The sequence below is a fragment of the Plecotus auritus genome (genome assembly GCF_963455305.1).
Source record: "Plecotus auritus genome assembly, chromosome: 2".
Taxonomy (NCBI): domain Eukaryota; kingdom Metazoa; phylum Chordata; class Mammalia; order Chiroptera; family Vespertilionidae; genus Plecotus; species Plecotus auritus.
In genome coordinates this window covers 56,482,549-56,510,092 of record NC_137771.1, presented here as the reverse complement: position 1 = coordinate 56,510,092, position 27,544 = coordinate 56,482,549, and the positions used below count along the sequence as shown (strand labels likewise).

The window sequence follows — 27,544 nt, the reverse complement described above, 5'->3', positions numbered from 1 at the left end:
TAATCATTCCTAGGAGAAATGGGAAGCAATTGAAAAATTTAATCAGAGTTGTGACATGTTTAGATTTACATTTTAAAATGGTCCCTTTGGCTATAATGAAGACAGTTGATTTGGAAGCAAAGGATAGTGTGAATGTAAGAAACTATTGTGGTGAAACAGGTGAGAGATGATGATACCTCAGACAAGGAATGTGATGGTGAAGACGGAGGTTAATGGATAAATGGAAAGTTTTGTGAAATATATAGGAGGCATATAGATCTAACTTGGTGATGGATTGAGTTTTGGGATGTGTATGGCAGAAACCAGTAATTGTTCCTAGGATCCATTTCTTCTTTCTTCCTTCTAGGGATAATACCACCTATCCCACAGGGGTTTGAGACATACACACAACCACCTAGCTAGAGTCTACATTTGTCAGGCTCTCTTTCAGTTGGATGTGACCATAAACTCAACTTGAGCCAATATTCAGTCTTCTCCTAAAAGACAAGTCTGCTTGCCCTGGACTCTATGACCCTTCCATGGGCTGGAACATGGACAAGGTACTTATAATCCAGTTTCCATCCATGCAGACTTGAATATCATTTTAAGGGCTGGCAAAATAAGAAAACAGAAGAAACCTAGATTCTTGAATGATCTTCTGGGGCATAGCCTCCCTATTGGCTCGATTCTACTCACTTTTGCATTTGTATGCATGGTAGAAATCATTTTCTATTTTGGTTGAGCCATTGAATTTTTGGATTTCTTTGTTTCAGCAATTTAGCCTAATTATTCCAGGTGGTGAGAGGAGACTGAACTGGATGAATGGTGATGTCATTGACCGAGATAAGAAACATTTATTATATCTTTCAGCTTTGAGTCATTTACATATTAGGTTAAATATTATTTTTATATGTTAATTTGAATAATTGATAAAAATGTTTCAAAACTAGATACCACTCCCTGGGTTATCACAGATTCATTATTTTTATAAGATTAAGCTTTGCCAATTATAATTTTATTTTATTGTGCTATCACTCAGCTCATATTTCTCAAACTATTAAGACATGATGAACAGCAAATCTAACTAGCTGAACCTAGGTATATTTATTTCCATATCCTTAAGCTGACCCATCAAACAAGCAACAAAAAACAAACAAGACAAGAAAATCTCAGTAAAAAAGGTGAAGATAAATGTGAGGTTAATTTAGCTTGAATTTATTTTCTAGTTCACCTATGAGGGTCTTTTGATATCACTTGGATTTTAAAGAAAGGTTTATATGCTTTATACTTAATAATCCATTTAATAATTTCATATGGAATATAAGCCACACTCAATATTTAGAATCCATCCTTTTTCCTCTTGAAAATCAAGACATACACATACATATTTTTAACATCTTTTGTTTTCTGTGGTGTCTCAAAGATGACTAAAACATATTGTATCAAAACACTTCCTAAGGGAATAGATTAATCAAAGAATTTATCTGCATATATGCAGAGCCCATGGACACAGACCAAAGTGTGGTGAGGGCCTGGGGTGAAGCAGGGCCTGGGTGGAGGGGCCAACTGGGAGGAAAATAGGGGACATCTGTAATAATGTCAACAATAAAAAATAAATTAGCCCAGTTGTTGTGGCTCAGTGGTTGAGCCTCTGAACCAAGAGGTCACCTTTGATTCCCCATCAGGGCAGGCTCCATGCCCAGTATGGGGCATGCAGGAGGCAGCCAATCAATGAATCTCTCTCATCATTGATGTTTCTCTCTCTCTCACTTTCCCTTCCTCTCTGAAATCAATAAAAATATTTTTTTAAATAAATTAATTAATTAAAAAAAAACAAACAAAAAACCACTCCCTATATTATTAATCCAGAGGCATAATTATTAGAAGCTAGAACTAGGTAAAATAAGTGATATGTTACTATGAGAATTATCACGACCTTACAAAATTACATTAATCTCACTTGGAATTTTATGAACTTTTCCCATAAGTTCAAACAGTAATCATTGAATGATCTCAATAATTCTTGCAGTAATCTTAACTTAATAGAATATTTTATAGCTCCTATTTAAAAAATTCTACTCCTTTATTCTTATCCATAGAGAATTCATTGGAAGTACTATATTAGAGCAGCTATTTCTATTTAACAGATGAAATGGTGGAATTATTAAGTACCAAAGCTTTTGTAGGTTTATGTATTAGTAAGACATTAAATAAAGAATTTACTCTAAATGTTGTAATGTTCAGTCAAGGATACCTTCCACAGGATTATGCTTTCTTATGATAAATTCTGGAAGTTCAATATCAAATTAGGTGATGCTATCATCTATTTGAAATGATGCTGGTGAATGAGCTAATTACATCTAAATAGTGGTTTCTTGTAGGCACTTTAAAATCTTTCAGTGTTATTTTAAACATTGGAAAATCAATTTAAGAAATGGTTATTTTTCTACTAGAAAGCAAGCTGGCTTTAGAGTGTACAGTGATCCATAAATCTATAAACTTGATGAAAACAAAATTAGTTAGAAGATAGATTTGGCAATTAGAAAGAGAGAATTTAGTTGTTATTTCCAAAGCTATTTAAAATGGGCTTGGACTCATTCAACCAACAAATTATTTTGCCAGCCACTATTCACAATTCACAACAGTGAATAAGACCAAGTCTCTGCCTTTGTACAACTTTCCTTCTAGTGGGAGATGTAGAGATTGCCTGGGAAAGGCCCCTGAGCTGATTGTCATCTGAATCCAGTGGCGCCTGGCAGAGCCATGCCCTGGAAACATACTGTGCCAGAGGCAGGTGTATTGTCAGTCTGACCTTTAACTCAGGTGCCAGGGGGTGGATTTCATTATCTAAATCTAGCCAGGGACCAGGAACAAACACAATTATCTGGGCCCACCCAGAAGTGACCATTACAAAGAAGCCACAAGAATGCACATATTTTCTTTATCTTAAATTTTACTAAAACTTCCTGGTATCTTACTGTATAAAATAAATGTGCTGTATCGGCTCTGGGTCCCTGTCTCTCCATCAGAGGACAGCTGTCCCACCTGGTCCCAGCTTTATCTACTGTCTTTGTGTCTGTCTCTTTCATTTTCTCAATCCCCCATCACCCCTACTCAGGACTCTTGTCCGCTTGCTAGCTGTGCTGGTCGCGGAAAAGAGAGAAATATTTATATGGAGAGATACACAAAAAGTATACAAAACAGAATGCCATCATGCAAACAAGAAAAAATCAAATCAAATAAAGAGATGAAGAAGACAAGGCTCTTTGGATAAAAATATCAACTTTTGAGAGGTAATATTTAACTGAGATGTTAATGAAAGAAGTTAATAACCTAAAAATTTCTGGGCCATCATGGAAAGCTGATGCAAAGGTAGAGATGAGTTTGACATTTGCTAGAAGCAGTAAGAAAGCTGATGTGGCTAAAGCAGTGAGTGGGTAGGGAGTGAGGGGTAGATGATGTTAAAGGAACTAATCAAGGCCAGATCATGTAGGACCAGGTAGACCTGAGTGGGCACCCTGGATTTTGCACTAAATGCAATGGAAAGATTTCAGCATGAGAGTATTGTGACTTGATCTGAAAGATCATTCTGGCCCATGTGGAGAATGGACTAGGGGTGGGAGTGGAGTTGTATGGAGGCAAGGAAGCTGTTGCCATGATGTAGAAAAGAGATGATGGTAACTTAGAGCAGAGTAGTAGTGGTGGGAATTGTGAGAAGGATTTGAGTTGGGGTTTATTTTGAAGGTAGAGCCATATAAGTTGCTCATGAATAGGAAGCGAAGTGTAAGAACAAAATAAATCAGGGAAAAAACTAAGTTTCTGCTCTGGGCAACTGGATGAATGGTGATGCCATCCACTGAGCTGTAGAAGACTGGATGGAAAGAGGAATGAGCAGAAAAATAAATTTGTTTTAGACATCCAAGTGTAGGCATCACATGGGCAATTGGATATACAAGTCTGGGACTCCTGGCAGAGGTAGAAGCTTCAGATATCAGCTTGTGAATCAGTAGATGAGCTCACATAGAAACATAATGACCAGAATATATCTGAGGACTCAGCTCAGGCACTCCACTATTCAGAGGTCAGGAAGAGGAGAAAAATCTAGCCAAAGAGGAAAATAAAGATTGGTCAGTGAGGTAGGGGGAAATAAAGAGAATGTGCATCAATCAAGAAGGAGGATTTCCCATTCTCTCATTCTTTTGACTCTCCCCCATTCTCTCATACCTCTGGATTTTGAAGAGAGGATTGTTAGATCTTTTCATCCTATCTTTTATTTTTCTCATATGTCTCTTTAGTTATTACATGTCCTGTTGATGTCAGAACATCCAAACCTGTAAAGGATTTTTATAACAGTTTATTTGAGCCAACACTGATGACAACTGCCAGGAAGCAAGATCTAAAATGCTTTAGAGTGACAGGTTGTGGGGTGGATGCCAGGTCAGGGCACATACAAGAATCAACCAATGAATGCTTAAATATGTGGAACAACAGATCGATAGTTCTCTTTCTCTCTCTCTCTAAGTCAATAAAAATAAAATAAAAAAAACATTCTAGAGTGACAATTTGCAGTTTCTTTTTTTAAAAAATATATTTTATTGATTTTTTTTACAGAGAGGAAGGGAGAGGGATAGAGAGAAACATCAATCAGGTGCCTCCTGCACCCCGCGCCGCCCCCCCCCCGCCCCGCCCCCGCCCAGGGGATGTGCCCGCAAGCAAGGTACATGCCTTTGACCAGAATCAAACCTGGGACCCTTGAATCCGAAGGCTGACGCTCTATCCACTGAGCCAAAATGGTTAGGGCTACAGTTTCTTTTGGGCATTTGGAATTAAGGAGGGAATTTTAAGGAAGTTTACATGGAGGTGGGAGAGAGCAAGACTGGAATTGGATTACATGGTAGTTTACTAGATTATGTGCTTTAAGGGTGTTTATGCCTTAAGGGTTTTACTTCTGGCATTTCAAAGATGTGTTAACCTAGATGCATGAGAGAACAATGGACAAGGCTCTTAAAAATCTTTCACTAAAGAAGTTATAAACCTGGAGCCTGACTTCCCACCATGACCTGCCCAGTTAGGAATTTATGATCAGATCACTCTGTGAGGTTACTTACTTTCCATAGAACTTCTTTTTTGTCCACAATCTTTTTATGTACATTCTGAATAATCTATTCATATCTCTCTTTTAGTAACTGATTCTCTTTTCAGCTTTGCTAAAATGTTATCTTAGTCATTGAGTTTTCAATATCAACAATTATGTTTTTAATTTCTGAAAGTTTTATTAGTTATTTTTCCAACTATTTGGTCATTCTTATGTCCAATTACCACCTGTGTAGTTTATGCTTTCAACTATTTCATATATATATATATATATATATATATATATATATATATATATATAGTTCCCCCTCTACGCTTTTAATTGTTAATTTCAATACATTAAAGAGTCTAAAACTATTGTTTATTGTTTTGGTTGTTTCTTGCTCATGGTGATTTTCAGTTTAATTTAATTTAATGTAAGCTCATATTTGTTTGATCTTAATTTGTGGGAATACTGTGGGTCTAAATTGGAGATGCTTTCCTTCAGTAAGGATTGGCATTTGCTTCTGCTCAAAGCCTAGGGCATTCTCAACCTGGGACCACTTAAATCCCTTTGAGGCATTGATGTAAGGGGCTGAGGTTAGGTCTCAAGATATGATTGAAGCCAGCCCAAAGCTTAGTCTTAGATAGTGGTAATGATTTCAGCATTTGTTTGCCTTCAGTGTACCCCATTTCCTTTTCTTATTTGGTATATTCACAGTGCTACCTACTTAGATTTTAGCTCTTGGGCTTTTTTGTTTTGTTTTGTGTTTTGGTGGCGGTGGTACAGATGCTTGGGTGTTTTTTTAGTTCCTGCAAACCCAGCAGTTCTTTAAATATTATGTATTATTCATGATCTACTTGTTTTGTAGCAAAGCAGCTTCTTAGGAAATCTGGTTTTCCATTCTGTGGAAGCCATCATTCTGTCTTAAAGCCATTCCAACCAGGCTTCCTTCACCATTTTAGTAAAACTTACTTGTCAAGTTCATCAGTGACTTCTGGATTGCTGAATTTAATGATTAGTCCTCATTTCTCTCCATCTCTTAGCAGCACTTGAGTGACAACTTTAACATCCCTTACCGTAACCTGTTGAATTGCTTGATTTTCTGAGATGCATCTTTTGTAAGAAGATGGCTAAGTAGATCTTCAACAGTGGCCCATTCTGGGGGCTAATCCTACTCAGGATCACTGTAGCACAGGGATCAGGAATTCAAAAGAACAAATATACTACTAATAAAGAGTAAAAAGAAATGTACATTAAAAAGCCACAACATGCATATACACTGAGTGGCCAGATTATTATGATCTCTGAACGCATAATAATCTGGCCACTCAGTGTATATCCTATATAATAAAAGGCTAATATGCAAATTGTCCCCTTGAACAGGAATTCGACCACAGGTAGGCCAGCCAACTGCCCATGTCCCCTCACCCTGGCCAGGCTGGCCGGACCCCACCCATGCATGAATTCATGCACCGGGCCTCTAATATATATATTTATATATACACTGAGTGGCCAGATTATTATGCATTCAGAGATCATAATAATCTGGCCACTCAGTGTAGAATTTACCTTTCCCCTTAGGTAACACATTTTGTAACAAGGAGGATTCAACTCCTTTGTCAATCTTCCCTCAGAAGTAGAGAAGTCAGAGAAAAATAAAATTACAATTTCTTTGTAACGGTTCTGGTAAAATGTCAGAAACTTAAAAAAGTATTGCACACCTATCAATACCAGCTGGTGTCAGAGATAATACTAATCATTCTGGTGATTTTGTGCCACCCTCACTCTACTTTGTCATTGCCATGATAGCCCAGAGGCCCTCTGTACTTTATTAGGTCATTGATAATGACTAAAGCCACCCTTGATGGAATTTTACAATTACCAGCCAAGACAAGCTCTTTCAATAAATATTATCCAAGACTGATGCAGATATCAGGATTCAGGATAACATTTTGTTTGTCCTATAAATCCTGTAAGTCAGGATAGAGGCAAATTTTGAGATTCGATTATGTCCTTGGTTTGTGGTTTATATGAAAGATGGGGGATTGCATCTGTTTTTGATATAGCTAACTTTATTATTATTATTTTTTTGCAGAGCACAAGTTATTTTTTTAAATAAATCTTTATTGTTCAGATCATTACAGTTGTTCCTCTTTTTTCCTCCCATAGCTCCCCTCCACCCAGTTCCCACCCCACCCTTTGCCCTTACCCCCACACCCACTGTCCTCATCCACAGCTGTACGATTTTTGTCCAGTCTCTTCCCGCACCCCCTACACCCCTTTCCCCCCAAGAATTGTCAGTCCACTCCCGTTCTATGCCCCTGCTTCTATTATATTCACCAGTTTATTCTGTTCATCAGATTTTTTATTCACTTGATTTTTAGATTCACTTGTTGATAGATATGTATTTGTTGTTCATAATTTTTATCTTTACCTTTTTCTTCTTCCTCTTCTTAAAGAATAGCTTTCAGCATTTCATATAATACTAGTTTGGTGGTGATGAACTCCTTTAGCTTTTTCTTATCTGTGAAGCTCTTTATCTGACCTTCCATTCTGAATGATAGCTTTGCTGGGTAGAGTAATCTTGGATGTAGGTTCTTGCTGTTCATCACTTTGAATATTTCTTTTTTTTTAAATATATATTTTTATTAAGGTATTATATGTGTACATATCTTACCATTGCCCCCCCCCCCACTCCCATACATGCCATCACCCCCCAATGTTTTGCATCCATTGGTTATTCTTATATGCATGCATATAAGTCCTTCGGTTGATCTCTTATTTCCCCCACCTCTCCCTAACCTTACCGCTGTAATTGTACAGTCTGTTTGATACTTTACTGCCTCTGTATCTATCTTTTTGTTCATTAGTTTATAATGTTTTTTATTATCCACAAATGAGTGAGATCATGTGGTATTTTTCTTTCATTGACTGGCTTATTTCACTTAGCATAATGTTCTCTAATTCCATCCAGGTGCCTACAAATGGTAGTAATTCCTTCTTTTTTATGGCAGCATAGTATTCCATTGTGTAGATGTACCAGAGTTTTCTGATCCAGTCATCTGCTGACGGGCACCTAGGCTGTTTCCAAATCTTAGCTATGGTGAATTGTGCTGCTATGAACATAGGGGTGCATATATCCTTTCTGATTGGTGTTTCTAGTTTCTTAGGATATATTCCTAGGAGTGGGATTACTGGGTCAAATGGGAGTTCCATTTTCAGTTTTTTGAGGAAACTCCATACTGTTCCCCACAGTGGCTGCACCAGTCTGCATTCCCACAAGCAGTGCACAAGGGTTCATTTTCTCTGCATCCTCGCCAACACTTGTCATTTGTTGATTTGTTGATGATAGCCATTCTGACAGGTGTGAGATAGTATCGCATTGTCGTTTTGATTTGCATCTCTCGGATAATTAGTGACTTTGAGCATGTTTTCATATGTCTCTTGGCCTTCCTTCTGTCTTCTTTTGAAAAGATTCTATTTAGGTCTGTTGCCCATTTTTTTATTGGATCATTTATCTTCCATTTATTAAGTTGTATAAGCTGCCTGTAGATGTTGGAGATTAAACCTTTATCAATGATAACATTTGCAAATATGTTCTCCCCTACAGTGGGGTTTCTTGTTGTTTTGTTGATGGTTTCTTTTGCTATGCAAAAGCTTTTTATTTTGATGTAGTCCCATTTGTTTATTTTCTCTTTGGCTTCCATTGCCCTAGGTGCAGTATCAGTGAAGAAGTTCTTTCGGCATATATCTGAGATTTTGCTGCCTATGGATTCCTCTAGTATTTTTATGGTTTGCCGTCTTATGTTTAAGTCCTGTATCCATTTTGAGTTTATTTTTGTGTATGGTGTAAGTTGGTGATCTAGTTTCATTTTTTTGCATGTATCTGTCCAATTTTCCCAACACCATTTATTGAAGAGACTGTCTTGACTTCATTGTATGTTCATGCCTCCTTTGTCAAATATTAATTGCGTATAGTGGTTTGGGTCGATATCTGGATTCTCTATTCTATTCCATTGGTCTATATGTCTGTTCTTGTGCCAGTACCAGGCTGTTTTGAGAACAGTGGCTTTGTAATACAGCTAGAAATCTGGTATTGAGATCCCTCCTACTTTATTCTTCTTTCTCAGGATTGCTGTGGCTATTCGGGTTTTTTTTTTTTTTATTCCAGATTAATTTTTGGAGAGTTCTTTCTAGGTCTGTGAAATATGCCATTGGTATTTTAATGCGGAGTGCATTGAATCTATAGATTGCTTTGGGTAGTATGGATATTTTAATGATGTTGATTCCACCAATCCATGAACATGGTATGTTCTTCCATCTGTTTACATCTTCCTCTATCTCTTTTTTCAGTGTCTTGTAGTTTTCCGTGTATAGGTCTTTTACGTCCTTGGTTAAGTTTATTCCTAGGTATCTTAATTTTTTTGGTCCGATGGTAAATGGGATTGCTTTTTTAGTCTCTCTTTTTGTAAGTTCACTATTGGTGTATAGAAATGCCATAGATTTCTTGGCGTTAATTTTGTATCCTGTTACATTGCCGAAATCATTTATTAAGTCTAATAGTTTTTTGATGGAGTCTTTCAGGTTTTTATGTACAATATCATGTCATCTGCAAATAAGGACAGCTTTACTTCTTCTTTTCCAATTTGGATGTCTTTTATTTCTTCTTCTTGTCTAATTGCAATGGCTAATGCTTCCAGTACTATGTCAAACAGGAGTGATGAGAGTGGGCATCCCTGTCTTGTTCCTGTTCTTAGGGGAAATGGTTTTAGTTTTTGCCCATTGAGTATGATGTTGGCTGTGGGTTTATCATATATGGCTTTTATTATATTGAGGTAAGATCCTTCTATTCCCACCTTGCTGAGAGGTTTTATCAAGAAAGGGTGTTGGATTTTGTCAAATACTTTTTCTGCATCAATTGATATGACTGTGATTTTTATCTCTCAATTTGTTTATGGATGTATCACGTTTATTGATTTGCGGATATTGTACCATTATTGCATCCCTGGGATAAATCCTACTTGGTCATGGTGTATGATCTTTCTGATGTACTGCTGTATCCAATTTGCTAGAATTTTGTTGAGGATTTTGGCATCTATGTTCATGAGGGATATTGGCCTGTAATTCTCTTTTATTGTGTTGTCTTTATCTGGTTTTGGTATTAGGGTGATGCTAGCTTCATAGAATGAGCTTGGAAGTGTTCCTTCCTCTTGAATTTTTTGGAATAGTCTTAGGAGGATAGGTTTTAGTTCTTCCTTGAATGTTTGGTAAAACTCTCCTGTGAAGCCGTCTGGCCCTGGGCTTTTGTTGGCTGGAAGCTTTTTGATTACTGCTTCAATTTCTTCCATAGTTACTGGCATATTGAGCTGTTTAGATTCATCCTGATTGAGTTTTGGAAGGTTATATTTTTCTAGGAATATGTCCATTTCCTCCAGGTTGTCCAGTTTGTTGGAATAGAGTTGTTCTAAGTATTTTTTAACAATCCTTTGTATTTCGGTGGGGTCTGTTGTTATTTCACCTCTTTCATTTCTGATTTTGTTTATTTGGGTCCTCTTTGCTTCTTGGTGAGCCTGGCTAGAGGTTCATCAATCTTGTTTATCCTTTCAAAGAACCAGCTCTTGGTTTTGTTGATCTTTTGTATTGTTTCTTTGGTCTCAATGTCGTTTATCTCCGCTCTGATCTTTATTATTTCCTTCCTTCGGCTTACACTGGGATTTTCTTGTTGCTCTTTTTCTAACTCTTTGAGTTGTAGGTTTAGGTAATTTATTACCATTGTTTCTTGTTTTTTGCAGTGTGCTTGTAGAGCTATGAACTTCCCTCTTAAGACTGCTTTCGCTGTGTCCCATAGATTTTGGATTGTTGTGTTTTCATTGTCATTTGTTGCCATGATGTTTTTTATTTCTCCCTTGATCTCTCTGGTAACCCAGTCATTGTTTAATAGCATGCTGTTTAGTCTCCATGTGTTTGATTTTTTTGGATTGTTTTTAGTGTAGTTGATTTCCAGCTTTATGCCACTGTGGTCTGAGAAGATGCTTGATATGATTTCTATCTTCTTGAATTTGAAGAGACTTTGCCTATGTCCCAACATATGGTCTGTCTTTGAAAATGACCCATGTGCACTTGAGAAGAATGTATATTCTGTGGCTTTGGGGTGAAATGTTCTGAAGATGTCAATTAATTCCATCTAGTCTAGTGAGTCATTTAGGATTGATGTTTCTTTGCTGATTTTTTGTTTAGAGGATTTGTCCAATGGTGATAGTGGGGTATTAAAGTCTCCTACTATGATTGTATTGCTGTCAATCTCTCCTTTGATATCCTCCAGCAGTTTTTTTATGTATTTGGGTGCTCCTGTATTGGGTGCGTATATGTTTACCAGAGTTATTTCTTCTTGTTGGATTGCTCCCTTTAGTATTATGAAGTGGCCTTCCTTATCTCTTGTTATGTCCTTCACTTTGAGATCTAATTTGTCAGATATAAGTATTGCTACCCTAGCTTTTTTTTCATTACAATTTGCCTGGAAGACCTTTTTCCATTCCTTCACCCTCAGTCTGTGTGCGTCTTTTTTTTTCTGAGGTGGGTTTCTTGTAGACAGCAGATATATGGGTCTTGTTTTCTTATCTAATCCGTTACCCTATGTCTTTTGATTGGGGCATTTAATCCGTTTTCATTTAAAGTTATTATTGATAGGTACTTATTTGTCGCCATTTTTATTCTTTACCCCTGTGTTCCGTCTTCGCTTCCTATTTCTTTTTTTTACAGCAGACCCTTTAGCATTTCTTGCATTGCTGGTTTGGTGGTAATAAATTCCCATAGTCCTTTTTTGTCTGTGAAGCTCCTGATTTCACCTTCAATTTTGATTGATAGCCTTGCTGGGTACAGTATTCTTGGATTCAGACCCTTCCTTTGCATGACTTTGTATATTTCATTCCATTCCCTTCTGGCCTGATGAGTTTCTGTTGAGAAATCAGTTGCTAGTCTGATGGGAGTTCCTTTGTATGTAACTTTCTGTCTCTCTCTTGCCGCTCTTAAGATTCGTATTTTGTCATTGGTGTTTGCCAATTTAATTATAATGTGCCTTGGCGTCGGTCTTTTGGGGTTCATTTTGCTTGGGACTCTGTGAGCTTCTTGGATTTGTGTGGGTTTTTTCTTCCCTATATCAGGGAAGTTTTCTGTCATTATTTCTTCAAACAGGTTTTCTATTCCTTGCTCAGTTTTCTTTCCTTCTGGCACCCCTATTATGCAGATGTTGTTTTTTTTCATGTTGTCCCAAAGTTCCCTTAGGCTCTCCTCCTGCTTTTTAATTTTTTTTTCCAGAAGCTGCTCTACTGGGGTATTTTTTCCCATCTTGTCTTCTAGCTCACTGATGCGGTCCTCTGCTTCTTCTAGTCTACTCTTGATGCTTTCTATTGAGTTCTTTACAGCAGCGATGTCATTTTTCATTTCTTCTTGGTTCTTCATTTCCTCTTGGTTCTTACTCATATTGTCGAATTTGTCTTCCATTCTTTTCAGCCACCTTATGACCATTTCTCTGAGTTCTTTCTCTGGAAGGTTACTTGCCTCCATTTAGTTTACTTCCTTTTCTGGTGATGCTTTTCTTTCATATGCGGGCTGTTTCTTTGTCTCCCCATGGTCTGTCTTCTCCAGATGTCTGGTTATGTAGTTCTCTCTCTCCTTTCCATGGTGGAGTGTAGAGCTCCTCTAAATCCATGTGTTTGCACCAATTGGGGACAGGTGTTCTGGGGTTTGCAGCTATTCTGTGGGTGCCGCCAGGCTTCCAATAAGCTCCACTTTCCCTTTGGAGCTGTGGATTTTCAGGCTTCCAATAAGCTCCACTTTCCCTTTCAAGATGGCGCAGACTCCGCGTCTGAACCCGTAGCTCTGGGAGGAGACCCAGCTGCAGTGGGGGCTGCCCGGTCAGGGGAACCCCGATTAGCAGTCCCCCACCTTCTCCTGGAGTTTAGCTGTCCCTTAACTTGCCAACAAACACTCCTCATGCGAACCTCAGCTGTTCTTTCTTTCTGCTCCGGGACAAGGCTCGGAACACGTCTGTCTATTCCGCCGCCATTTTCTTCCCCCTTCACTTTGAATAGTTCTTGCCACTCCCGTCTCGCCTGCATGGTTTCTGTTGAGAAATCAGCTGAAAATCATATGGGTACTCCCTTGTAGGTAATTAACTGTTTTTCTCTTGCTGCTTTTAATATTCTCTCTTGTCTTTTGCTCTTGCCATTTTAATTATGATGTGTCTTGGTGTGGTCCTCTTTGGATTCCTTTTGTTTAGGGTTCTCTGCACTTCCTGGACTTGTAAGTTGATTTCTTTCACACGAAGTGGGGGAAGTTTTTTGTCATTATTTCTTCAAATAGGTTTTTAATATCTTGCTCTCTCTCTTCTTCTGGCACCCCAATAATTCGGATGTTGGTACACTTGAAGTTGTCCCAGAGGCTCCTTACACTATCTTCATATTTTTGGATTATTTTTTCTTTTTGCTTTTCCGGTTGGGTGTTTTTTGCTTCGTCATATTTCAAATCTTTCACTTAATTCTTGTGATCCTCTAGTCTGCTGTTGGATCTCTGAATATTATTCTTTATTTCAGTCAGTGTTTGCTTAATTTCTAGTTGGCCCTTTTTCATATCCTCAAGGGTCTCACTAAATTTATCAGTGGTTTCTAGAAAATTCTTGAAAAACTGTATAACCGTGGTTTTGAACTCTATATCCAGTCATTTGCTTTCCTCCATTTCTGTCATTTGTGACTTGTTTCTTTGTCTCCACATTTTGGCTGCTTGCCTGTGTTGATAGAGTGGCTTTGTGTGCTTGGTGTCCTATAGGGCCCAGTGGCTCAGCCTCCCCAGTTACCTGAGGTGGACACTCTTGGTGCACCTCTTTGTGGGCTGTGTGCACAGTCTTGTTGTAGTTAAGCCTTGATTGTTGTTGGTATCACTGGGAGGAATTGACCTCCAGGCCAATTGGCTATGAGGATCAGCTGTGTCTACGATGGGAGAACTTCTGTGCTGGAGACACCCTTATGGGGAAAAACTTGCTTCAGTGGGGCTTTGGTGCTCACTAAGTCTGCCCCCTGAGTGTGTCCCTTATGGATCTGAGGAGTTATAATCTGGATGGTCTCACTCTGACCACTGGGTACACTGGCTCTTGGATCTCTAAGGAGGTGCTAATTTAGCCTCTGCTTGAGGCCACCCAGAAGGAGCTATGGAGAGATCTGCAGATTCTTCTTCTTTGTTTGGTGTTTGGAGGTGCCCAGATGAGGCCCAGCTGTGAAGCAATGCAAGCTGCTGTGGGACCTTGGCCGTTCTTTTGGAAGTTCTGTGTCTTTCTGACCCAGCTGCAGTTTGATAGGTAATTTTGGATTGCAAAGGTACAGGCTATTTATATGCAAAAGCCTCTGCGCACAGCTTGGGTGGGGCGGGGTCTCAGGAAATTAACAGGGCAGAGCAAACAGCAATGGCTGACCATCAGCCCTGTTTTAAGAGGCCCCCGGGTCTCAGTGTCCCTTGGTAATTGCTGCAAGCACCTCTGAGTGAAAGCCGCCCTCGAGTTCTGCCCGATGCCAGACAGTCCAGTTTCTCCCGTATGAGTCTGGGTCCCCAGAGTCTCACCCAGAACTGGAGTTTAGAGTTGGGAGCTTGTGTTTCCCTCCAGATTGAAAAAGACAGCCGCCTACTCAGCTGCTAGCCCTTTTCATGTGCGCGCCCCCATATCTCTGCACTTTACTTCCCTTCCTCCACTGAGTCTCATTGTGCTTCTCTCTTTCCTTCTAGTTGTAGAATTTCCACTCAGCCGGCCTTCCTGTGGTTCTGGATGATGTCCATTTTGTCTTTTAGTTGTAGTTTTGAATTGATTGTGCAAGGCAGCAATTTCAGGTGTTTACCTATGCCGCCATCTTGGTTTCTCTGCATCTGTTTTTATATCTATTAATTTCTGGTACTATTAACTTTGTATAAAGTAGCTATATTGCTTTTATAACTCATAAATTAAATTTGAGGTAGTATCAAACCCCAAATGTAACTGATTTATATATATGACCTTGTACCTACTATATGTTTGGAACTTGCTAGGGTCAGAAGATACAAATGTGAGTACAAGTATCTAGATAACTCAGTCTCTCTTGTTTTCTACTTTATTTCTTTATACAAATTTAAAAGTAACAAATATCCAATTTTTTATGAACCAATCTCAAATTCACATATCCACTAAAATAAATAAGCTCTTGGATCTTGCATGTATCTCTGTCAATTATTTGATTTGGATTGTGTTGAAAAACAAAATTCAACTGAGTAAATTTGGAGATCTAATTGGCTTTATTAAATGATTCATGAATCTGGCAGCATCACATCTAGTAAATAGAAGTGAACTCCAACAAGTTGTACAAAATGCAAGATTTTTATACACAAAAATGGATTGGACAAGAAAGTTAGTAAAAGGAAGGAAAGGATAGTTTCAGGCTTTGGCACCTGTCTTTGGGGGAAGGGTGGCAGGGGTCTTATCAGGCAGACAGCATCACTAGTATAAATCGGAAAATTCCAGACTGGTTGGTTTAAGATCACGTTTCTAGGAGGGACTGGAATTGCTGGTAAGTCTTGGTTTGCTGTATTGAAGATAAGTGACTCCCCCTCAGGCCTGCTGTTTCTTTTGTTAACAGTTGGGTAAAAATTGGTAGCATAGATAATTAAGGTTCTTTAGGGAAGAATATAACTTTAAGTAATCAGTGATAGAAAAAGAATAGTGTAATTTGATATGTATAGAATTCATGAAGCCTAAAATAGCCCATGTGTAATATAGAGAAGGCAGCCACATTTGCTCTGTCACTTACAGTCATTATGCTAATTTTTAATATTAGCTGTCACTGCTTTTGAATTAACCAAACTGAGAGGCTTTTGCATAGATAATTAGTTGATTTTTTTATGGCAGAGATGGATAAGTTTACATTTTAAAAAACAATTTACTATTTTTATCATGATAGATATTTCACAGCCAGAAAAAATAAATTTATTAAAAATCAGTGTCATGTTCAAATACAATTTTGCAAACTATAGTGTATCTCCATTTATGTTTTTGAATTTCTTTAAGATTGAGAGACAGAATGAAAACCTATCTAAGAAATCTACTTTTCCCTTTTTGTAGACAACAAATAATAGGTAACCTAAAACATGTTATAATACATTTAATTTTAGAAGGCAACTCTTATCTGTTGTTATAACTTTAGCATTTTATCTTCTTGCCTTTAAAAGGTGTAAATCTTTGAGGTTAAGACCAAATCAGATTGTGGTATTTTTGTGAACATGTGTGCATGTGTGCATGCACGCTCACGTGTGTGTGTGTATGTGTGTGTGTATGTATTGGTGGTGGTAACGGTGGTGGTGGTGGTGGTGAGTTGGAGGGAAGGGAAGATAAAATACAAAGACATGTCTTTTGGAAGAATGCTGAGTAATATTGCCAGTTATTTTATTATATTTTATTAAGTAAAGAATCTAGTTATTCTAATGTTGGGTTTGAGACTTAAGTTCTTGAAAGAAAGAAACTTGCAGAGGAATGAAGTAGGTCTCTTTTTCTATTGTTACACATGGGGAGTGTGAAGGCCACCATGATTGGTTTGTAGGCCATGTCTGAAATGCAGATGAGTACCCTAGCTGGTATGGCTCAGTGAATAAAGCATGTGGCCTGTGGACTAACGGGTCCTGGGTTCGATTCCAGTCAAGGGCACTTACTGCTGTTGCAGGCTTGATCCCCAGCCCTGGTCCAGGCGCTGTGCGGAGGCAACCAATGTGTCTCTCTCACATCCATGTTTCTCTTTCTCTCCCTCCCTTCCTTTCTTCCACTCTTTCTAAAAATCAATGAAAAAAATATCCTTTGGTGAGGATTAAAAATAGATAGATAGATAGATAGATAGATAGATAGATAGATAGATAGATAAAGTGCTGATGAGTCACCACTAGCTGTTGCCTATCTCACTTACCCACAGGCCCCTTTGAGGTGAGAATATAGGTGTTGTAGTGAGATGTCAATATAAAGACATGCAGAGATTAAGGAGAAGAATTTTGAGAACTTATTTATTTTCTAGTTTTCTTGGTTAGTAAACATTCTTTGTCGTGTAGAAAGAAGATCATTGCATGAAGTGTGAACAGCACCATTGTGCTATCCTTTGATGTATTTGACACTGGAATTAAGGATCATGGTAGGTGCCTTGGAATGGAAACCTTAGAAAAGGAGGCATCTTTTCCTTCCAGCGCCAAGAGTGATACTAATGTAAAAGACCAATGCTTCAAAAACAGATTCTTGACACAATTCTTAATTTCCATGTTAGGACCACATATATTTGTTTTACATAGATATTTCAGTTAATATATTAAACTATTTCAGTAAACTGACATATGTATTTCAGTTAATTAAAAATTCTAGTACCTTGTAATAGCAGTGCTCTTTGGGGATGGAGGCAGCATGCGTGGACAGAATACATTTAAGTATTTTGGATCAAATGTGCCGGTAACAGGATAGGACTAAAATTATTCAACTGGGCTCCCATAAAATGAAGTGACAGAAGAGTTACTGAGTTCATTTCAGTAATTTTTTTTTATAGCAAAGGTGGAAATTTATTGAAGAACAAGTACAGACTCCCACGTAGGGAGGGGGAAGAGTCCCCCATTTCAGTAATTCTTATGTTGACTGCTTTCTATTGCAGGGGATTCATGATCTCCTTGAGGAGCTTGCTTCACTCTAGTTGAGGGAACTCTGTGTCCATATCTACAATGCAGGGAGCAGTGCACTGTGTGTCATAAGGAAGTGCAATGTGCTAGGGTACACAGAGGAGGAAGCGATTATTCCTCTGGGAAGAATTGGAGAAACCTTTATCGAAGAGGTAGAATTTTAGTTTGACCTTAAAAGTTAAGTAGGATTTCAATAGGCAGACATAGAAAACAGATATCCCAAACCAGTGGTTGGCAAACTGCAGCTTGCGAGCCACATGCGGCTCTTTGGCCCCTTGAGTGTGGCTCTTCCACAAAATACCACGGCCTGGGCGAGTCTATTTTGAAGAAGTGGCGTTAGAACAAGTTTAAGTTTAAAAAATTTGGCTCTCAAAAGAAATTTCAATTGTTGTACTGTTGATATTTGGCTCTGTTGACTAATGAGTTTGCCGACCACTGTCCCAAACCATAGATGCAGGTAATAAAGAATGGATTCTAGAAAGAAATAGAAATAATAAATAGTATGTGTGGCTAGAGTGGCAAGTATATGGGAGCCATATGGTGGAATATCAAAAAGCAGTAAATTCAGAGCAGGCCACAGAGGTCTCTGAATGTCATGTTAAGGAGTTTTTCCTTCTATTCTTAGGGACAGTCATTGAAGATTTTGAGGCAGTGAGTTTATACGATCCCGATTTGTGTTTCAGGAAGATAACTGTTGGCAGTAAGAGCTCAGTTCCACAAATATGTATGAAGTGCTTGGGCAGGGGGATATTAAGATGACAAAGACATCTTACTCTTAGAGAGCTTGATCTAGTGTAATGAAAAAATGGATTGCAGAAGGATAGGATTGGCTGCAGAGAGGCCAATTAATAGGCTTCTGTAATGGTCTCATTGAGAGATTATAAAAATTTACAATAGGGCAGTAGCAAGGGTAATGGAAAATATGGGGCAGAATCAAGAGAAATTTCAGAGAAGTATCAACAGAACATGAAGTTGAGTAGAAGTTGCAGGTAAGTTAGATGTCTCAAAAAACTCTAAAGTTTCTATGTTACCAGGAGGAAAGGCAGGCTTAGGGATGGGAGGGAGGGCAGACTGAGTTATTGTTTGGATCTACTCAGTTTGAAGAACCAGTGTGATATCTCTGAAGAGAGATACAAAAGGAATTTAGAAAGGCAAGTCTGAGAGGTAGAAAAAATTAGAACTAGAATTATAGTTTGAAAGATGTTGACAGGGAAGGTAGCTGAAACTGTCAGTGGTTGAGATATCTTGTTGGAAAACTACAGAAGAGTATAGAGTTAAAAGAAAAGAGAGTTAGAAAAACATGTGTCATCAATGAGTTTTGGGAGGATGGTGATGTAAGAGGAGTCTTAGGATATTGAAAGAAAATTTGAGAGAGTGTTAATAATGAGGGTTGGTTACCAATGTTGAATGCTCTTGTAGAGGTCAGGTAGAATTAAGGTTAAGGAAAACTCAGATTTTTTTAAATTAGAAAGTTATCAGCCAACTCTGGAGACCAGTTTTAGTAGAGGAGTGGGCTCAATAGTTTCATTAGATTAAAGTGGAATGAGGAGTTAACTGTGAGATGAAGCAACAGGAAAATAGATTTCTTTTCACCCATTTAATCCATAAATATTTATTGAGCATTTGCCTCTCATTTGTGAAGTGAGGGCAAGGTGAGAGATGGGATAGTTATTTAAAGGGAAATCAGGTTTTTAATGGGAAGGCCTCTAGCTAAGGGAAAAGAGGCAGTGCAGTGGGAGAAACCAAGGCTAAAGGATGAGGAAGAAATAATAAAGCCAAGATACCAACAGGTAGGTGGAGATGAGATGAGCTCATAAGCACAGGTGGAGAGATTTATTTTGGCCTAGATTGGGGTGTTCAGGTGGGTGGGGAAAAGGATGAGGTTGAGCAGAAGCTCCAAGTTCAGAGCTCTCGATTTCAATCCATAGTAACAATTGCTTTCTTTGTGGCTTGTTATTGTTTGCAATAATGTTTGTGAAATGGCATAATAATAGTATTATTCTTTGGGGTGGATCAGCACGTTTTTCAGGTGAATGGAGCTTTCCAGACACAAGTTGAAATATTACTGGGGGTGCAGTGTTGTTAGGACTCCACCTCGTCATTTAACTGTCCCACAAACTGGAGCTGGGTATAATTTCCAGCTGTGTAGTCACACAGCAACCGTGTCTCCCAAGCAATCATTTACTGGCTGTGTAGATAATAATGGCTGTTCTCTGGAAATGACTCCTGTTGGAGCCCATTGCTGATCAGGTGAAATAACAGCAGTGTGAGCTTCTGAACCTGTAATGATATAAATAACATATCAACATCTTTGAGAGCATAAGGAATGATCTCTGTTTTTATTCATATGCTAGAGGCCCAGAGCATGAAATTCATGCACGGGGGGTTGGAGGGGTGTCTCTCAGCCCAGCCTGCATGCTCTCCAATCTGGGACCACTCAAGGGATGCCTGACTGCCCGTTTAGGCCCGATCCCAGTAGGATCGGGCCTAAATGGGCAGTTGGACATCCCTCTCACAATCCAGGACTGCTGGCTCCCAACTGCTTGCCTGCCTGCCTTCCTGATTGCCCCTAACCACTTCTGCCTGTCAGCCTGATCACCCCCTAACCACTCCCCTGCCAGCCTGATTGATGCCTAACTGCTCCCCTGCCAGCCTGTTTTCCCCTAACTGCCCTCCCCTGCAGGCCTGGTCACCCCTAACTACCCTCACCTGCTGGCATGGTCACCCCTAACTGCCCTACTCTGCAGGCCTGGTCTCCCCCAACTGCTCTCCCCTGCAGGCCTGGGTCTCCCCCAACTGCCCTTCCCTGCAGGCCCGGTCACCCCTAACTTCCCTCCTCTGCTGGCCTGGTCCCCCCCAACTGCCCTCCCCTGCAGGCTTGATCACCCCCAACTGCCCTCCCTTGCAGGCCTGGTCCCGCCCAACTGCCCTCCCCTGCTGGCCTGATCGCCCACAACTGCCCTCCCTTGCAGGCCTGGTCCCTCCCAACTGCCCTCCCCTGCTGGCCATCTTGTGGTGGCCATCTTGTGTCCACATGGGGGCAGCCATCTTTGACCATATGGGGGCAGCCATCTTGTGTGTTGAAGTGATGGTCAATCTGCATATTACTCTTTTATTAGATAGGATAGAGGCCTGGTGCATGGGTGGGGGTCAGCTGGTTTGCCCTGAATGGTGTCTCAGATCAGGGTGGGGGTTCCCTTGGGGCATGGGGTGGCCTGGGCGAGGGGCCTGTGGTGGTTTGCAGGCTGGTCACGCCCCCCAGCAACCCAAGCAGAGGCCCTGGTGTCTGGGATTTATTTATCTTCTATAATTGAAACTTTGTAGCCTTGAGTGGAGGCCTGGGCCCGCCAGGGTGTGCAGAAAGCTTGGCTTCCTCCATTGCCGGGGAAACCCAAGCCTCTGGCTCGCTCCATGGCCGCAGCCATCTTGGTTGAGTTAATTTGCATACTTGCTCCTGATTGGCTGGTGGGTGTGGCTTGAGGGTGTAGCAGAGTGATGGGTAATTTGCATACTACTCTTTTATTAGATAGGACAAGTGAGATGTTTGGAGCATAAAATGGTCTTGCAGAGGAGGAGCTTCCCGTTGCTCACACTTGGAGGCAAGGGAGACTATTTCTCCCTGTGTGGCTATAGACAAGTTGGCAGGGGATTTTCTGAGAGCGGGATAAAAGAAGCTGGGTTTATTGTAAAGTATATTGGATTCTGTTTGCCTTGAAACTGCTTTTGCTGCTAAGGTGTTGTTTAATAAATAATCATTTTAGGGAGTGTTGCCAAGCAGCATGAGAAATGGGCTCCTGAGCGAGTTTAGAGCAATTGAAGAGAGAGCAGAACTGATAAGAAAACTTAACCTTTACTTAATGTATTACAAAAATTGCTCACTAAAATGAATGGTCAAGGAATTCTGCTTTCATTATTGACAAGAAGGGGCTTAACATTCAAATATCCTAAATGACAACTCTCTATACATAGGCAAGGATCAGATAAAGGCAGACATGCTCTAGAAATTCTACGTTGTAAAATAATTTTCTCCAAAAAGGAATGGAATTTGAAAGGGACATTCCTTTTTTACTATTAAGAAATAAACAAGCTAGACTTTTGAGCATTTACTTGAAATATAGGTTTTCATCTAAAGTGCTGACCCATTCATCTCCTGCCCTTCATATGGCCATTCTTGCTACATCCATCAAAAATTTTATGTACTTATCATTGGCTATGAATTAATAATGCTTTACCTGCAACACAAAAAACTGTTACAGTGATAAAAAGATAATGAGTGTATTTCAATTCTCCAATAAAAACAAAAATCCACTCTTACACCTCCCCACTAGACTATTAAATGCTGAAAAATCCACACCCTTTCTGCAAAGAGGATCTATTAAATAAGTTAATTAAAACTTGACATTCTAAAGCAATTCTGAAAAGTTCTAATTAATTTTTAAACACTATTGAAATAATGACTTGGTACCTCATATTCTTTTAAAATATTGTAACCCAATCAATTCCACAATACAGTATGCCACAGTAGGCTGGCTGCTTTTCTGATGGTTAGAAACACAGTTCATTGATCTGGATAGTAATCACCATAGCTTGGGGTCAAAAAAAGAAAAAAATAGCAAACCATTGAGGTTTTATAGAAGTGGTCAGAATTTTTAATAGCTTTATTGACTCTCCAAGTGTTTGCTTTGTTTCTTCCTTGGTAGTATGTTAAGGCACAGGAATCTATGTATTCAATTACAATATTATTTATTTAAGTCAATGTTTGCCTAAGGTTGTTGGATTGACTCTTTTCACTGGAGAGATTTTCCAATTCAATAAAATAGGTTTGAATTTTCCCCATGGAATTCTTCAATTATGCCCCAATCCTCCCCTGACTTGACTGTATAGTGTAGACCTAACCACTTCTTAATTATGGGTAAGGATTCTTTTAATTTTGTGTTGCTGCTGCTGCTGTTGGCATGAGTTCTAGGTGTTTGAATGGAGTTCTGGGCTTGAACAAGAGTTACAAGAGAAGTAGTGGGGAATAGTAGAAAGGGAGCTAAATCTGGCTGGAGCCTGGAGGACTGAAGTCAAGACCAGGGAACTTCCTAAAATGTGTAGCTGCCCTTGAGACCATCTTGCTTCATCACCACCTTTTGGAGATTTCCTAGTGTGCATATTAAAAAAGCAGATCCAAGGGCTCCTTTCCAACCTACTGAATCAAATTCTCTAGGGATGGTGTCTGCAAATTTGCATTTTTAACAAGATTAGGACTTGATACTTAAAAATCTGGGAACCTGACCAATGAGATGAAGTTTAAGTTTCTTGGCACACACAGCAAAGATAACCTTCCCTAAAGTGCTGTCTCTCATCTCTTGCCATTCTCAGGCACTAGCAGTTAACAGTAGGGAAATGCATGCGTTTCTCTCCACATCACGCTATTTCAGGATCCTCTATCTTTGTATGTGACTTTGCCCAGAATTGCTCATCTGAAAGTTTTTATAGATTCCTTATATTAGGGAGTTCTGTAAAAACAGTAAGCTCCATTGTGTATTTTCACACTTGTATCCTTAGTGATTAGCACAGGAGGTGCCCAGTAAATACTTAGAATGCTTATACATCATAGTCCTCCTTTGCCTAAGAAAGATGTAATCATATTCTGCTGTTTCTTTTGGACATAGTTTTAACGTGAAGTTAGCTCATGACAGTCAGCATCCTCTAATAAGAACCATGTCCTAAAATAAAACAAAAAATTCTCGATTTTTTTTAGAAGCGATTATTTTTGAAATATTAGAAATGGTTATTGCCTGGCCAGTGTGTCTCAGTGGTTGAGCATTGACCTATGAACCAGAAGGTTGCAGTTCGATTCCCGGTGGGGGCACATGCACGGGTTCCAGGCTCGACCCCAGTGGAGGGCATGTGGGAGATGGCAAATCGATGATTCTCTCTCATCATTGATGTTTCCGTTTCTCTCTCCCTCACCATTCTTCTCTAATAATAATAGAGGAATGTGCAAATTGGTCGGGATGCCCTCATGCAACAACCAAACAGCAGGCTGTGTGGGGCAACCAGGCTGGCGGGGGGCGGGGGTGCAGTTGGGGGCAATCAGGCCGGCAGAGGGGGGCAGTGAGGGGCAATCAGGAAGGCAGGCAGAGGCCTTTAGGGGCGATCAGGCAGGCATGCATGTGAGAAGTTAGGAGCCAGCAGACCCGGACTATGAGAGGGATGTCCGACTGCCATTTTAGGCCTGATCCCCGAGGGGTCCCAGATTGGAGAGGGTGCAGACTGGGCTGAGGCCCCCCCCCCACCCCGTGCACAAAATTTGTGCACGGGGCCTCTAATATATATATATATATATATATATATATATATATATATATATATATATATGGTTATTGCTGAAATTGGCAGTGAATATAACAGTCCTCAAAGCCCAGGTTTACTATCAGAATCTCTAAGGATGGGGCCCAGATGGAGACTTCTTCCAAAGCGATGGAAATGATTATGTAACCAGGGTTGGACTACTACTTATTCTGCATGTAAAATAATGTCTTTAGTGACCATCTATTAAGTATGTGTTCTGTAAACTATTTGGTATTGTGGGGAGACCAGGAAAACTAAGTCTTACCTCTGGTACTAACAAAATTTGTGCCCAAGGCCAATTATTTATTACTCCTGGACCTTAATTTTGTTATCTTTAAAGTGAGGTGTTGGATAGATAACCTCTCAGATTCTTGACAACTTGCATACTCTTATTATTGTAAGCCAAAGTGAAATTAGACACTGGAATGGCAGAGTTGCCTATGGATCTCGTGGCAGCTGTCATTTATTTTTTCCTAAATAAATCATTCTAAATTGATGCTTGCGCTGGGAACGCCTGTCAGGTTTAGTTTATGCTAAATAGTACCTTCTTGGATAAGCTAATTTAGCTTCCAAAGTCACATGGATTAGCAACTTCCACAAAGAGAACATCTGACCAGGGCACATTTTACGCTCTAAAGCTTAATTTGGGTTAGCAAACATTTCCTGAGTTCCAACTAGTATATCATGCACTGTGCTAAAGTCTGAGATATAGAGATTAATGCGATATAGTTTCTGTCCTTGAGTTGCTAACAAAGATAATGCAGAAATAGGGAGGATATAAACAAGGTGATTGCCAATAATGGGAAACTGATAACTTTAATTTTCTTATTTTTACTAGAGGTCACTACATTTCCAGGTCTTTCCTCCAGCTTTAGACAGATCTTATCGTAATTCAGGCCTAAGAATCTGAAGGATAGAGACTACACAGGTCAGTTTGTTTTTCAACGAAGATTAGACATTGAGAAAATGGCTGTGACTAAAAGTGAATTTTAGAATAAAAAAAAGAAAAGAAAGGTTTGGTAAAACATTTATTTCATTGCATCCTGCAGTTGGAAGTCACAGGGATGTAGGACATCTGCGTCAGTGTGCAGGACACAAGATTGGAAGTAATAGCTTTCTAATTATGCATTGACATGGTTTATGCAGGAAGGAAAATAATCCAGGTTTTCTAGACTCACTGAAAACATGCTAAGATACTCCTCTGCACTGGGTCCAGCTCAAGTCCAATCTTCAAATTTCAGAGAAGAGTATGAGCTTAACTAGTTGGGAGATTTAAAAATCTAGCCACTGCTTAGGTGAGCAACTGATCTGAACACCTTGGCATTCCAACAGAATTATAGGAAGCATGGAGACTTGCTCTCCTTAACTTGGAAAATCTTTCATGGCTAATTTTTACACACTTTCAGACACAATGCAACCAGTGCTTTTGGGGTGGGTGCCATGGCAAAAAAGACAGAATTTGAGATGCAAATGAGATGACACAAATAATAATAGCAGCTAACATTTGTCGTGTGCATGCTGTATGCGAGACACTGAGCTAAGCACTTGGCATTCATTGTCTTATTTAATTGTAACAGTAATCCCTATTATAATTTGACAGAGAAGAAACCCAAGGCACAAAGATGTAAAGTAAATTGCCCAATTTCAAATAGCTAGTAAGTGGTGAGTCTAGGAATCAAGCATATAAGATAGGACCCTCTTATAAACCTAAGCTTGCTTAAACAAAAGAAAGGATACAGGGCTCTCTGATGTAATCCATTGAGAAGAATGAGATTGAACTTCTGGAAGGGATTCACTGTCCCCCTCTCTGGTCCTTATTTCTTCTTTCTGTGTGTCTGCTTTGTTCACTTCTGTTCTTCAACTATTCTTGGGCCCTTGCCTTAGAACCAACAGCATAACAGCAGGGTAGTGGTTAAACTCCTGAATGGGAGTCAGACATGACCTTTGCAATAACTTAGCAAATGGCCTTGAACAGGTCACTAAGTCTGTGCTTCACAGTAAGTAGTTCCTGTAGTTGACTGTGTCTGTCTTAATGTAAAGCAAGCATGAATCTCAGATAATTGCTTCCATAATTAAACAGCATTCATTATTTCCTCCCACACATACAGTTATTTTCTAAATTACATGTCAGGACGACCTTCCAAGTTTATCTTCCAACCAATCTATGCTGCCCTGATTCTTCCTGGAAATGGATTGAATAAATACATTCACCTGAATGTGTAAAGATTTGATGATTTATGCATTGCTTATCTCAGGTTTTTTTTGCCTTATCTAAAGAGACAACTTGAGAGTTATTCCCCAAATATCTTCAGGATGAAATTTCAGACCCCGAAGGAAAGATTGAGACAAGGCAGATATTTGAGGACATTATTGACCTAGGCAGTATTCTTTACTGGAATTATCCCACTCTAGGTCATCCTGAGGATGTCTTTCACTTGAATAGACAAGACTGTATTTATTTGAAATATCCAGATAATTGCCTGGCTTCCTGCATTACTCAGGATAGTCAAGGTTATGCTGTATAACAATCACACCCCAAAATCTGAGTGGCTTGAAACAACAAAGGCTTATCTTTTGCCCATTTAACATATTCATCTTAGCAGCAGAGAGGCTCTGCTCACTCTTATTACTCTAGTCCTCCAGGCTCCACCACATCCAGCATTCCTACTTGCCATACTCTGGAGAATCTCATACTGCCATTCACAGTCTCTAATTCATTCAATTCGATAAGTGGCCAACATGGTCCCATCCAACCACACAGGATAGAGGGAATAAATGCCATAAGCTAGAAGGAATGAGGATTTTTAAAAAATACTTTTAAAAAATGTGTTTTTATTGATTTTTTTTTAGAGAAAGGATGAGGGGGGAGGGAGGGAGGGAGGGAGGGAGGGAGAGAGAGAGAGAGAAAGAGAGAGAGAGAGAGAGGGAGAGAGAGGTTGCCTTCCATATGCACTCCAACTGGGGGCCCAACCTGCAACCTGAGCATGTGCCCTGACCAGGAATCAAACCGGTGACCTTATGGTGCAAGGGATGATGTTCAAACAACTGAACCACATGGGCAGGGTAAAAATTTTGTTTGATTAATATACAAATGACTATTCTGCATTCTAACAGCTTTCCTGTATAGGCAGAATTCCAGAATATAATAAAAAGCAGACATTTCAATGATATTTACTAAGAGTCAGGTACCATTTTAATCATTTTATGTGCATCTCAGTTAATCCTCACAACAACCCTTTTGTTATTCCTATTTGGAGGATGAGAAAACTGAGGCATAAGGAACTTGAGCGTAATGTGTCCAAGATCCCACTGCAGCATAGGATTTGACCTCAGGCAGCAGAGTTCATGCTCTTGACCATAAAACCATGTCCTATATCTGGATTATTTATAAATAATGTGGTTTCCTTGAGATATGGTTAATTAATGACACATTTG

At 39.4% G+C, this 27,544-nt stretch overlaps 1 protein-coding gene across 1 annotated transcript in view; it reads left to right on the top strand.

Moving 5' to 3' along the window:
• Positions 1-27,544, top strand: part of SLC44A5 (solute carrier family 44 member 5) — a 333,802-nt gene that overhangs the window by 142,391 nt on the left and 163,867 nt on the right. The gene's annotated exons all lie outside the window — the stretch shown is intronic.